Source organism: Panthera onca, chromosome C2, assembly GCF_046562875.1.
Source record: "Panthera onca isolate mPanOnc1 chromosome C2, mPanOnc1 haplotype 2, whole genome shotgun sequence".
NCBI lineage: Eukaryota > Metazoa > Chordata > Mammalia > Carnivora > Felidae > Panthera > Panthera onca.
The window spans coordinates 69424092-69438156 of record NC_138347.1 but is presented as its reverse complement, the minus strand read 5'-3'; the positions used below and the strand labels follow the sequence as shown (position 1 = coordinate 69438156).

At 43.4% G+C, this 14065-nt stretch overlaps 1 long non-coding RNA gene across 1 annotated transcript; it reads right to left on the bottom strand.

The window, feature by feature from the left end:
- Positions 1-2350: 2350 nt before the first annotated feature.
- Positions 2351-14043, bottom strand: LOC132682752 (uncharacterized). Its single transcript, XR_009611847.2, has 3 exons — positions 13420-14043; positions 5857-5968; positions 2351-2558 (listed from the first exon to the last, which is right to left on the bottom strand). It is a non-coding gene; the product is annotated as an uncharacterized LOC132682752 (long non-coding RNA).
- Positions 14044-14065: the final 22 nt, after the last annotated feature.

Sequence of the window (14065 nt, the reverse complement as noted above, 5' to 3'; positions counted from 1 at the left end):
GAAAAGAGAGAACCCTTCCATGGATAGACGATGATATTCTGTGAAATGAGAAGAGGATTAATGCAAGCATGTGCATCTGACTTCCAAAGTATATAAGAAAGAAGAAAATTAGGGGGCACCTGGGTGGTTCAGTTGGTTAAGTGACTGATTCTTGATTTCAGCTCAGGCCATGATCTCATTGTTCATGATATTGAGCCCAGTATCAGGTTCTGCACTGACAGTGGGAGCCTACTTGGGATTCTCTCTCCTCTCTCTGCCCATCCCCAACTTTCTCTCTCTCTCTAAAAATAAATAAATAAACTTAAAAAAATTAAAAAAGAAAAAAGTTAGACATAGACAGATGATTGGTACATACATACAAACACATACACATAGACACATATATACACATACACATTACACATATACACACATACACAAATACACAAACATACACACACAAATACACACACATATACATATATACACACACATACACATGCTGCTTCTGTGTTTGTTTTCATATTCAAAATGAACAAACTTTTCTAGTGTAGTGTATCACTTTCCTATTGATGCTACAAAGTACCACAAATTTAGTGGCTTAAAACAACATAAACTCAGTGTCAGACAGTTCCCTGATGGTAAGAAGTCCAATAATCCAACACAGGTGTCCCTGGGCAAAAAACAAAGTGTCAGAAGGATTGCCTTCCTTTCTGGAGGCTCCATGGAAGAATCTGCTTCCTTGCTTTTTCCTGCTTCTAGAGATCACCCACATCCCTTGACTCATGGCTCCCTTCCTCTGTCTTCAAAGCCACCAAAGGCAAGTCTTCTCACATTCCTTCCCTGACTCTGACCTTCTCTCCGGTCTCCCTCTTCCACTTTTCAGAACATTGTAATTACATGGGGTTTACCTGGGTAATCCAGGATAATCTTCCTATCTTAAGATCAGCTGATTAATCCCCCTTGGCACATAAGGTAACAGATTCACAGGTTTGAGGGATTAGGACATTGACATTTTGAGATCCAGTATTCTGCCTACTACATATGGCAAACAGTGAAACCACAAAACCACATATTCTTTCTTCTTGTGAATCAGTTATTCGGCCAAATAAAATCTCCTGAGTCCTACTATGTGCCAGATCTCTGTGGTGAGAGCTAAGGTTACAGTAGGGGTTAGGGATTGGGAGTTTGGTAGTTTTTCCTTCTCTTTCAAACAAAATTCCCACCCTGGCTTATTTTAGCTAAGGAATAAATGAGAAGTAATCTGATTAAACTGTCCTCATTACATTAAATGACTGGCCAGTAGTAACCTTCTAGAAGAGACATTTATATTTGTTTTAAAGGAGCACCCTAACCCAGCTCTTAAACTTTAATGGGCATACAAATTACCTGGGAATCTTGTCACTTGCAATTTTGATCCAGTAGGCCTGGCATGAGGCCTGAGATTCTGCTTCTCTGACAAGCCCCCAGGCCATGCTGACACTGCCCATCCAGGATAGCAGGTGGAGGAACAAGACCCTAACTCAAAAGAAGTTCTAATCCCAAACAATATTCAGTCTGACTCTACCTTCATCCTTATGAAGGTTTGCCTCCCAAGAGGTAATGGTACTCAACATGTTAACCATAACACCACACTTTGTCACTATGATCAAACACCTGTAGCAGAGGGGACACTCTGCCTACTGATAATGGTTTCCCACAAGGATGGTTTCTGACCCAAATTCACATTCATCCCGATGGGGGGGGGGTACATTTTACAATCTTTAATATAATAATGAGTCTCCTGTCTCCTAGGCCAGGATTTGTAGGCCAACATCCAAGGCTTATGTCCCCTGGCAGTGACCGAGAGAGCCAGTCCCCAAACTGATACCTATTATTGAAAATTTGTAAGGTTTGAACTACTTGAGGATTCCCCTACCAGACAAGGTAATAAATGGCTGATAAGATTCAACCTTATCTCTCTAATGAGGATTTGATTTATATACTAGGTCCTTTGGGGACTGAAGGGGTGAGATGGGCAGGAGGGCAGAGCAGAAGCAAGAGAATCCCTATAGATAATGTAGATAATCTTTATAGGGCCCATGAAACCTTAATAGAGCACATGGACCAATGGGAGGACACATTATGTGTGTCATATTATCAAGTGAATTGTTAATGTAATTTGTAAGGTTAAAGGAGGCAAGTTTCTATATATACACGTGGCCGTTCTTGATTAATGAGTTTGGGCAAAACCACTTCATAGTACCCTTCTGAATATTAATGTACTTGAGTATACTCTGACCTATGACTTCTCCAAATCCTTGTTTTGACCTCAGAAAGAGATCACTTAGGGCAATGAAACAGAACCATACCTACAGTTCCATACCTTCTATTTGCAAGACAACTAGGTATGTCTCATCTTCTTGGCAGAGTGCTTCTTTACTGTTTCCCTCAATGGCTCTGTGAGGACCCTCCATTTCGTGTTATCTATAGACGTCCTTCTCACCTTATCTTGGATGGTTAGTTGCTAGAAACTCTCTTGTATGGTCTAACATTGCTGGGCCTCCCTGATTCAAGCAGCACAGATCCAGACTTGGCATCTGTGCAAGAGAAAGATGGTAAAAGGCATGACTGTCTGTAATATCAAAAGGGGGCACACCCTGGCTATAATAGGACTTAAGGCTATCCATTCTTCTAGCACCTAAGCTGGATGTTGTCTTTGAGAGCTGTTCCCTATTATAGAATAGATTAAGGGTTACTATTCTCTCCCACCCTAAGTATTCATCCAATTTTATACATGGCAGCAGCTTTAAGACACAATCTACTATATATCACTATATGGAAAAAGAAAAGGAAGTTTATAAGAGAGGAAAATCATTCAAGATCAAACAGTTCATAGCAGAGTCTATACTCAAACCCAGCTCACAGAGGTCAGGTAAATTGTTTGAGGCCATATGTCTGGTTGATGGCAACAGCAAGACTAGAACTGCCTCCAATTCCAAGACTTTTTTCTACTCCAGTCTCCCTTAACCATAGCTGGGATACCCTTTCCCCACTCGGATTATAGATTCACTAATGCCTTTGAAGAAATCCAGCTTAAGAGCTGAGGGAGAAGGGTAAATGGAGCTACCTGGGAATGCTACTGATCAGGCCTGGTCTTCTTTCCCACAGTCATATTCACCTTGCCACCTAATTTCATCTTTATGGCTTAAGCTTTTTAATTCTTTTCCTACCTAATCCCTCTCTCTGGCCATGTGTGATTACTATCTTGCTATTTCAGGTTTCTGTCCAGCTGGGTAAAATCTTCACACTCTGTTTTAGCACTGAGTTTTTCTCTTTGATGTCATCTCATCTGCCTGGGGGGCCAGCTCACCTTCCCACCCCTCTGCTGGCACCTCACTGGGTTCTTCCCCATCCCTGCTTTCACCACCATACTTTCCACTTCCTCTTCTCCCTTCCACTTCTCTTGGAAGGATGGCTCCTGAATTTTTTGCCCCCAGCAGAACTGGATGGCTTTTCTCCCTCTGCTTAAGGGAGTGGGGGGATGAGCCGTGAAAGCCCCAAATGCCATCTTTCATCTTATTTCCTATTTCCAGCACATATCCTATTTATAATTCTGCCTCCCTCTTAGCAGATTGACACAGCACTCTGCTTGGTTCCCAGAATAAATGCAATTCAAGAATAAGAGACAAGTCCAGGCTCCCAGGATTCTTCTACAGTCAGGCATTGGTTAGGAGTTTTTTTGCCAGCATTTGAGAAATGTCTCTGATGGCAGCTGTGTTTCTCTGAGCCCATCTTCCGCTGTCCTGGAAACTCCTTCCATATAGGATTTTATTCCTGGCAGATTTCCCTTCCTGATTATGTCTAGACCAAGCTTATATTAAAGGTAGGTGCTATTCCCTAACATACATTGGCTACACCATAAAAGATACTTAAGAAATATTTGTTGGGTGAATAAATGTTGGCATGTTAATAACAGGTCATAACTGAGTTTGTGGGAAGCCAATTTAGAATTATAGCTGATCTGCAAAGTCAACATTACATATAAAAATTCACATTAAAAAAAAAAACAGTTTCTTATTACACCCAACATCTCTGATGTCCCCATCACTGAATCATTATAAAACCTAAAGGAAGGAGCAACATTTACAAGGTGTCTTCCACTATTAGGAATGGTGCTTTGCTTAAATTATTTCATTTATTCTACAATCTCTGAAATAAGATTTTGATCCCCATTTGTAGGTAACAAAACTGAGACTCAGGTAGGTAAGCAGCTTGCCCTAGAAAGAGTAAGTGGATTCACCCCAAATCTATCTGCCTTCAAAGCTCACTTCAAAAACCTAAAGAAGATTTGGGGCCTTTGAACACAGCATCCAAGGTAGAACATGCTAATGACCTCTGGTTCAATCTGTGTCCCCCTGCCTATTTCTTTTCTGTTTGGCACATAGTAGCTACTCAAATATTTTAATTAAATTATCAGATATATCATTTCAGCTTAGTTTCTTAGCATGACATTCTAACATTCTGGGCTTGATATAGACACTTTAGAGGAAATCCACCATCAAGCTTTAGAAGATTATCAGATGGGGACACACAGGCCAATGTTCTCTGTCTTCATCAAGGAAAACAGACACAGGATGAAAGCTCAGCAGGCAGGATCTAGGTTAGAACTAAGGGAAACATAAGACACTGGACCAGACCAACAAGAAAGACAAAATATTTTGCCTGCAGGTCCCCATCTCTCTGGGATGAGCCAGATTCCTGCCTGCTGGGAAGGCTTTGCCTCTGAGGGTCTGCAGAGGCACCAGGAGCCGTTCTTCTGCATTTGTGGTAAGAGAAGCTGTCGCAGAAACTGTCCTCACTCAATGGCATCCTTTTCACAGTAATGCGAAGTTGTTAGTTCCCTTGATTGCTCTCTGATGCATAGCTTTAATTGCATCCTTGCTTTTATGTACAGAATAGATTCATGTTCCCAAGAGGATAGCTAGGAAACCCCATCGCCAGCCTTGGAATACAAATGGGAGCCTGCTGAAACTGCTGCTTCATGGATGGGCACAGGGAAAAGGACATCAGGGAGGACAGCTACCTCTAAAAGTCTGGGGTTTATGCATGGAGGTGTCACTGTCCCTAGTGAACTCTTCTGGGAGTAGAAATGGCAGCAATGTTATTCATAGGAAACTGCTTGAAAATTGCATAGGAAATTTCCCATGCACAGGAAATTGCCTGTGAGGTGAGTGTATGTGGTGCTAAAAAGCTGCCATCCCCCCAGAAAGCTGTTCCTCACCATACAGGAGCCTCTATGGACTAGTCCCTCTGTTGACATAATTATATTGACTTGCTCAATTTTTTATGCATGGTCCTATATTATTGAGATCATATTATATATAAATTTTATAATCTATCTCCTTTAGTTAACATTGTAGCTTATAAGCCTTGGGGGCGGGCGGTAAGGGGTGCAGTAAAATCTAGCCATCTTACAAATGAGGGTGACACCAGGCAGAATTGGCAGCAATGACCAGCACTGCTGGGTTGGCTCCTGGCAACTTGAGTAGTCCTATCCCAAGGGTTTGGTTCACCTATTTATACAATTTCATGGGGCAGTGGGCAGTAGTTGGTCTAAGAGGTAGGATTAAAAGAGTTTGGTTTTTTAATCTTCTCTTGATTTCTTTTATTTGCCAAATTTCTTAATAAACCAGTATGACTCTTATAGTCAGAAAAAAATTATTTTAAGTGTTTCCTCTTTTGGCTGCCAAGAAAGCAGCAAGGCATTGGAATCTGAATCAGCTACAGTGAAGAGGCCACTCAAGCTCATCTTATCATGCCTTAGGCTCTCCATCTGTGAAATGGGACAGTCGCCCTGGACCCTCCGTAGTAGAGACTGTTAACACCATCTCTAACCTTTGTAGATGTCACACCGTCCTTGGACAAGATGAAGAGATAACCAGCCCATATCTGGGAGGTGGCTGAGCTGCATGATTCACCTCTCCTCACCCCTCCAAAGACCCCATGCCTGTCAAAGGAAGATGATTCATTCACCTTATTTGTGATCAAAATCTCCCGATTTAGGCACTGTTGAGAACAGACTGGCATCTAGGTATCTTTAGTTCTTGAAAAAGGGGAGTCAAGCTACCTTCTTTTCCCATGGCCCATTTATAGGGCTAACATTCATTAGGCATAAGAGACACAGTACCTAGGGACCATAGTGCTTTTATACGTCCACGACGTTTTAATAGATAACATATTTGTCCTTATCTTATATTTGCCAACATGGTTGTACAATATAAGCTTTCATATTTTTTGCCCATGAAGGCAAAAGTGCCTAAGGCCTATGAAAGTCATAATATGCCCCTGCTCAGCCCATATCAGCCCCATATTTTCCAAGCCCTTCCATGAAATAAAGGTGGACTGTGGACAAGCATGCCTACCACTCCTCTCTATTCATCTTTGTCATCTTTCTGGTACAAAAGAAACAGAACTTGGGTGTGGATTTTTGGCATGAAAATAACTAACCATTCGGTCAAACTGAAACCCCACAGCAGAATTAGGCAGATGAAGATCTATTTAGCAGACAGAAGAAGAAATAGCTTTTTTAATTGCCCACACAAACAACCATTACAACACAGGAAAGATAAGAAGCAATAACTCTAAGAAATGACTTGGCATTTCCCCTTTTTCTTAAGAATGATTATCCCTCATTCCTTAGGGTAAGGTGTCTGTGAAATGCGAACATCCTCTTTAATAAGCCTGGTCCTTCTTTTCAAATTAGAGTTATAAATAAGTAAGTACAATTTGCAAACCATTTGATTACATCCCTGTACTTTCCCAAGATTCCCTAAGGAGGCACTTACACCAATTTTTGCATCATTAAATATTTAAATAAAAACTCGAAGTGAATTGTGGGACAAAAAGGCATTTATGAAGCACATGTTTGGGCACAATGCAGCGCCAAGTCTTAGGCTCAGGGAGCAAGTAGAACATTTGGTCCCTACAGACCAGCAATAGAATGAGCACATCAAAGAGATCTGAAGGGAGAGAATGTTGGTTTCAAGGGAGGGAGCCAATACAGAAAGCCCCGATTTTACTCCAAGTCCCTTATTCAGCAGCCACAAACACACAGAATGCCACCAGGAACCAAGAAGGAAGGCAGCTGAAGAGCCACTCTGAAGTCTTAAACCCCATGCCTCTGTTGGTTTTAAAATGTTGTGTAAAAGTTGAGGTCAAATCACCCCCAAATACCAATGGTACGAAAGAAAATAAGTAATTTAAATTCAGAACACTTTGTTCATGAAATCAGGTGATTTTTTTCAATACATTTTATCACAATTTTCCTTGGTAAATGTTCATTGAGCATGGCTCTATGCCAAGGGCTTGTACATGATATATTAAACAGCCTCCACCCACAGAAGTTTGCAATGTGTTTGGGAAATAGATGTTTAAGTGGTGTATACAATGAATGACATGGGAGCAGTCCCGACTATAAGTTCTGTGTGGGAACCAAGAGAAAGGCGAATCCTCAAGTGACTGCCAAGGCCCTGAGGATCCAGCAGGAAGCAGATGGCACACTCAAAGGATTTAACTAGAGAGAGTTTAACTAAGGAAATACTGACTGAGATGTGGGGAGACTTAAGACAACTAATCACAGTGGTGAACTCCTGGACTAGCAACAGTGGCGAGCCATCGCCACTCTTGGGCTGAGGCAAGGCAAGGTTGGTGTCACTGGAGCCCCACAAGAGTTGGTGCGATGGAAGAGGGGATGCCCCACGCAAGCTGAGACTGTAGAGGGGCAGGACACTAAGGCTGGGATTGGGGAGTAAAGACCCAGCCTGCGATCCCCTGCTGATACCTCCCATAAGCCAAGCCTACCCAGAAACTAGAGGGAAAGGGAGCCAGAAGACACAGTCCTAGGGCACAGATAAGGAGAGAGAAGAGCAGAGAGTGCGTCCAGAGGGACAAATGGACTAGCTCAGCACCCGGGCTAGACACCTTGCTACGAGCCTTAAGAGAAAGACGAGATTTCTTGGCATAAAAATGAAGGAGGAGGATAGGGGCGCCTGGGTGGCTCAGTCGGTTAAGTGTCTGACTTCAGCTCAGGTCATGATCTCACCATCTGTGGGTTCAAGCTCCACATTAGGCTCTGTGCTGATGGCTCAGAGCCTGGAGCCTGCTTTGGATTCTGTGTCTCCCTCTCTCTCTGCCTCTCCCCAACTCACCCTCTGTCTCTCTCTCAAAAATAAATAGATGTTAAAAAACTTATTTAAAAAAATGAAGGGGGAGGGCATCTGAGGCAGAGAAAGACAAGCATATATATATATAAGAAGTAAGGAATTTTTTTTTTTTTCCTGTCAGGAGGTAATGTACACAAAGTGCTTTTTTTTTTTTTTTTTTGTACAGAAAAGTCAGGCTATAACATTCAGGAAGCTTGGAGGAAAAGACACTAAGCAAGGTTTCTTGATCTCAGCACTATTGACATCTGGGATGGATGATCGTTTTGGGGGACTGTTCTGTGTACTGTAGGGTGTTTAGCAACATCCCTGGCCACTACCCACTAGATGCCAGCATGCACTCCTAGCAGTGGTAACTGAAGGTATCTTCAAACATTGACAGATATCTTTTGGAGGGCACAAAATTGCCCCCAATTGAGAACCACTGGGAGAGGAAAGGAAAGAGACCAAAGAAGGCAGATAACTGTTGAAATACAGTGCAGACAGGTGACACTAAGGGCTTAGTCCAGTGTGGCACGGTGACACTGACAAGGACCAATGTCGCAGTCTCTATGAAGGAGGAGGAAGCAGGCTGAATGAGGAGGGGTAGAGGGAGTGGTGGAGGGTGATTTCAGTTTGTAGATTGGATAACAGGGAGAATGACATCTCTAACTGAAGAGGTAGAAATGTGTGGGGCTGGCCTTGGGGAAGGATGATGTGTCTTCTGTGAATTTGTTTGAAGGAAGCCTGGGATATTTAGATAAGAGACTGACTTGAGGAGGGAGACTGGGACTGGAGGTGTGAATTTGAGTCATCCACAGAGAGACAGGCTTCTAAACCTCCTATGGATAGAAGTTCTCCCGGAGGAAGATAGAGAAGCCAAGCACTGAAGTTTTCTCTCTCTTACTCTTTTTTTTTTTTTTTTTTTTGGCGGGGGGGGGGGGGGGGCGCGGGGGGTGGGTGGGCAGGGTGATGTGCATATTTAGAAGAATAATGTGAGATAGAAATAGAAAGTGCCAGAGGCAAGAAAACCAGACAGTTTTCTGAGGGGGGAAGTCATGAAGCCCAGCCCCAGACCCTCTCACCAGTCCATATGCCCCAGGGGCTATGTCTACCACAAGAAACTACCTTTTATAATATATACAAAGGTGCCGCTGGGCTAGGAGCAGTCCTGAAGAGAATCAAAGATGCCACGGGAGCCACAAGTGTCAAGGCAGGAGAGGAGCCTTGTCCACCCCCCACGCACACGTAGTTAACAGTCCTCTATTTTTTAAAATCACTCAAATCCTGAAAGAAGGAGACTTTGGTTAGGTGGACATTTTCACTTATGTGGAATAAACAGCTCTTCATCAGGGAGGGAGCAGTTATAGGAAGTGTCATCCCCCTAGAGTTCTGAAGGAGAGGTTGCACACAAATGTAGTAGGAAGACCTGAGGATCCAGATCCACAAAGGTAGCCTGCTTGTCTGTCTCCGTCCTTCTAAGTGAAGAAAAATGGTGGATCTTCTTGGGGGATTTTTTTTCCCTCTCACAAAGATGTATTTGTGGTAGGCAGAATTCTAAGATGCACCCCAAGATTCCAGGCCCTGCTGTACATGCCTTGTGTAATCTCATCCCTTTGATTGTGGATGGAACCTGTGGATGTGACAGGGTGATGATTAACATTCATGATTAACATTATGGGGCAAAAAGGAATTTTCAGATGTAATTAAGGTCCCTAATTAGTTGACTTTGGGTTCCTCAAAAAGGATATTGTCCTGGGTGAGCCTGACCTAATCAGGTGAGCCTTTAAAACAGATAAAGAGAAAGCAGCCATGTTGTGAACTGCCGTGAAAAGACCACATCACTGGGACCAGACGGAGGCTTCTAGGAGCTGAGAGTGATTCCTGGCCAACAGTGAGCAAGCAAATATGGACTTCAGTCCTGTAACAACAAGGAATTGAATTCTGCCTATAATCAGTGATCATGAAAAACGACCCTGAGCTTCATATAAGCTCAGAGCCCCAACCAGCCCTTATATTTTAGCCTGATGAGACCCTTAGCAGAGGGTCCTGTCCTGGAAACATTGAGTTCATAAATTTGTGTTGTTTTTAGGTACTACATTTGTGGTAATTTGTTATGCAGCAAAAGAAAACTAAGGCATATATGAAGAGAGACTGTGTCCATAGGGTGGGTTGGCTCCATGAAGAGACTGACAACCACAACCCACAGCTGAGCCCCACAAGTATGCAGGGACTGGGCAGGCTGAGACGGTGTGACCCTTGCTGTTTCTCAGACCCAGCTTCACCAGGACCCAAGCAGGCCACAGCATATAGGGCCATAACTCATCTCCTCCTATGAGAGGGCAAACTTCAGACCTGAGAAATTGAAACACAATAGAAGCCACACAGAACAGGCAGAACTTATTTTCTGAACTGAGATCATCATGGCACTAACTAAGTCTGCTCAGGATTCCTACCCCTGGTGCCAGATCTGTCCCTTCCTTGGCCAAGTATAACTTTAGCTCTTCAGATACTGAGCTAGTGAAGCTGAATGGGCACTGATGTATCGCTTCTCAGGAGGGCCTCTTCAAAGCAGGAAGGATATGGAAGAAAGGTGGAAGGAGAAGAAAAAAAGGAGAATTTTATTCAGCAAACAAACATTTATGGTGCTCATTACATGGGCAGCCCTGTTCTAGGCCCCAGCAACACACAGTGAATAAAACAAAAATCCATACACTCCAGTGAAAGAAGAGAGGCCAGTTAATAAAACAAAAATCTAAAAGTATAGTGTGGAGTGACAATAAAGCAGAAGAGGAGTTGGAAGGGAAAGGGTTTGGAAAAGGATATCAGGAGTGCAGTTTGGGACATGTTAAGTTTGAGGAGCCTATTGGACACCCATTGGTGCTATCATGTAGACAGTGGGATATTCCAGTGTGGAGTTTGGGGAAACATTGGGACTGGAGATATAAATTTAGTATCTAAAACACGAGATCAGCTGAGATTAAAAGGGAGTATATGTGGATCAAGAAGTATGAGGGTAAATCCTGGGAGCCTCTGACATTAAGGTATCACAGAGAAAAGAAAGAACCAGTGTCTGAGTCCAGGCTTCCATAACAAAATACCACAGACTGGGGAGACTTAAAACAACAGACATTTATTTCTCCCAGTTCTAGAGGCTGGAAGTCCAAGATCAAAGTGCTGGCAGATGTGGTTCCTGGGAGGCCCCAATCAAGGTTTGCAGATAGCCACCTTCTTGCTGTATCCTCACATGTCACAGAGAGCAAGCAATGGTCTCTCTCTCATAAGGACACTAAGCACATCATAGGGACTCCACCCTAATGACCTCATCTAAACCTAATTAACTCCCAAAGGTCCTACCACCAAATACCATCTCACTGGGGTTTAGGGCTCCAACATAAGAATTTGGGAGAGGGGGCTCTGTGCTGACAGCTCAGAGCCTGGAGTCTGCTTTGGATTCTGTGTCTCCCTCGCTCTCTGCCCCTCCCCCACTCACGTTCTGTTTCTCCCTCTTTCTCTCAAAAATACATAAACATTAAAAAAAAAAAGAATTTGGGAGAGGGGGACAAAAACATTTGAGTCCACAGCAACTAGCAAAAGTGATGAGAAGGAAGAGGCAGTAAAGAAGGAGAAAAAGCAAGAGAGTGTAATGTTCTGGAAGCCAAGGCAAGAGTTTCAAGGATGAGAGACTGGTCATCAGGGTCAAATGTTGCTGACAGGTTAGTTGAGGCTAAGAACCTTCAATTTAGCATCATGTCATTTGGGATCTTGACAAGAATAGTTTTGATGGAGTGATGAGGATGAAAGCCCAATTCAATTAGCATCAAGAGAGACTGGATTGAGAGAAATTAGAGGCAGCAAGTACAGACAACTCTTTTAATGAGCTGTGCAGTAAAGGAGTAGAGCAGTGGGGCAGAGCTGCACGGGACTATGATGGGAGAAATTAGAGCATATCTGTATGTTGATGGGAGCAAAGGGATAATGACAAAATGTGTATAGTCAATTCTCCGTTACACAAGAAAATAGAAATAGTGTGGCCCATTTGATGAGTTTACTTAGATTGTATGTAATAGCTGACATATATAAAAGAGAATATGTAAATTCTGAAACACAACGAACACCCACAAAACCACCATCCACACCAACAGCTGGACCACCACCAATCACATCTATATGTGTGCTCCTCCCCTCTCGAGCCCTCTGCCTCTCAGAAGAAAACAAGTTCCCTGAATTTTGCAGTTATCATTTCCTTGTAAAGTCATATCTCTTCACTATAATCTGTTGTATTTATTGACTGATAGATCAAGGAAGACCTCTTCTCTGCCCCTCAACCTACCTTCTGCAGACAGACATCAGACCACCTTGGTCCGTCTCATGAAATTCCTTTCTTACACTGAACCTGCACACTAAAAGCCCATTTTTCATCTTCCATCTCCAGCTAGCTACTGCTTTACCAGAAACACCCCTTCTTTGACATGAGGATCATATTAGTCATTCCTCTCTGTATCACATCCTCCACATGAAAGCAGGAAGAGACAAACACATCTTCTTCACTCATGTGCACACAGAACAGACCCCATTGGCCGTAGCACCCTTTTTCTCCTGCAAGTCCTCAAACCTCAAGCCTCCCCCTCTCGTCCTAAGGCACACCCTGAGGGGCAGGCGTCAATTCCTGGTGGCCCCTCCACAGAGAGCTCAGGAAGGCGGTCGTCAGGTTTCTTTGATCCCCAATCACCCATGGGCAAGTGGCCATCCTCAGAACATCCAGGACTCTCAGGGTATGGAGGGATCTGCAAAACTTTGACAAATGCCAAAAGACTGGGCCCTTTACAAATGGATGACAGCAGGTTCTGAGAAGCCTTCTGCATACATAATCCAAACACCCAGCCCCCGCGCTTACTCACTGATGCTTGAAATTGCTTTAAGGAGAGACAACAGGCTTTCATCTCACAACTGGAGAAAGCTTTGAAGGCCCTGGATGAACTAACTCAATGATTTAGACTAGCGCACACTAGCCGTGTAAAAGGACTGAAAAGACTGGATGATGCAACGGACATCTTTAAAAACGAGTGTGAAGGGACAAGAGGTAAAGCAGAGAAAGATGGGTCTTTTCTTGTCTCCTTGGGAGCTTAAAAAAAAAAAAAAATTTGAAATCAGAAGACATGGAATCAAATTTGTCCCTATCGTCAGCTGTTTGACCACAGGCCAGTTACTCAAAGTTTTGAACTTATTTCTTATTTCTAAAACAAAGGTAAGTACGTACCTTCAGAGTTACTGTGAGACTTTAATGCCATGCTACACGGTGAATATTTTTCTTCTTTCCCTGTTGCCTCAGGCATCTCGAGGTCTGCTCATTTCCATACTAACAAGGGCTCCCTCTCTTAGCATTATAGAGATTAAGAATGAGGAATCTGGAACCAGGCAACATGGTTCAAATCCTAACTATCACTTTCTGTGATCTTGGGCAAGTTACTTGACCGCTCTGTGCTGTTTCCTCACCTGTGAAATGGGAGGTAATAACAGTACTTGCCTTGTGGGGAGATTGTAAGGATTAATATGTGTCATGCATTTAAGGATCGTTTTGGCACACAAAAAAAGCACTGCAAGAAGTGCTCGCAACTATTATTCCCAAGGGCTTCACCTGTCCACTTTCCACAAGGTAAAACATCATTTTAAGCTCCTCCACTTCCGCTCTTTAATATACAAAGCCCACTGTAAATTGCCACACATTCCTCTAGGTTTCCTAACGCCCCCAGCCCTAATCTTAAACGGCCAAGCCATCTGGTCCTCCCACCACAAGCTAACCCTAAGCAGTTCTCAACTCTCCAGGCCCTGCAGGTTCTGAACTTCCGCCACCCAGACTTTGCTGGATGGTGGCGGGCGCGGGGGCGGGGCGCCGCCGGAGGGTG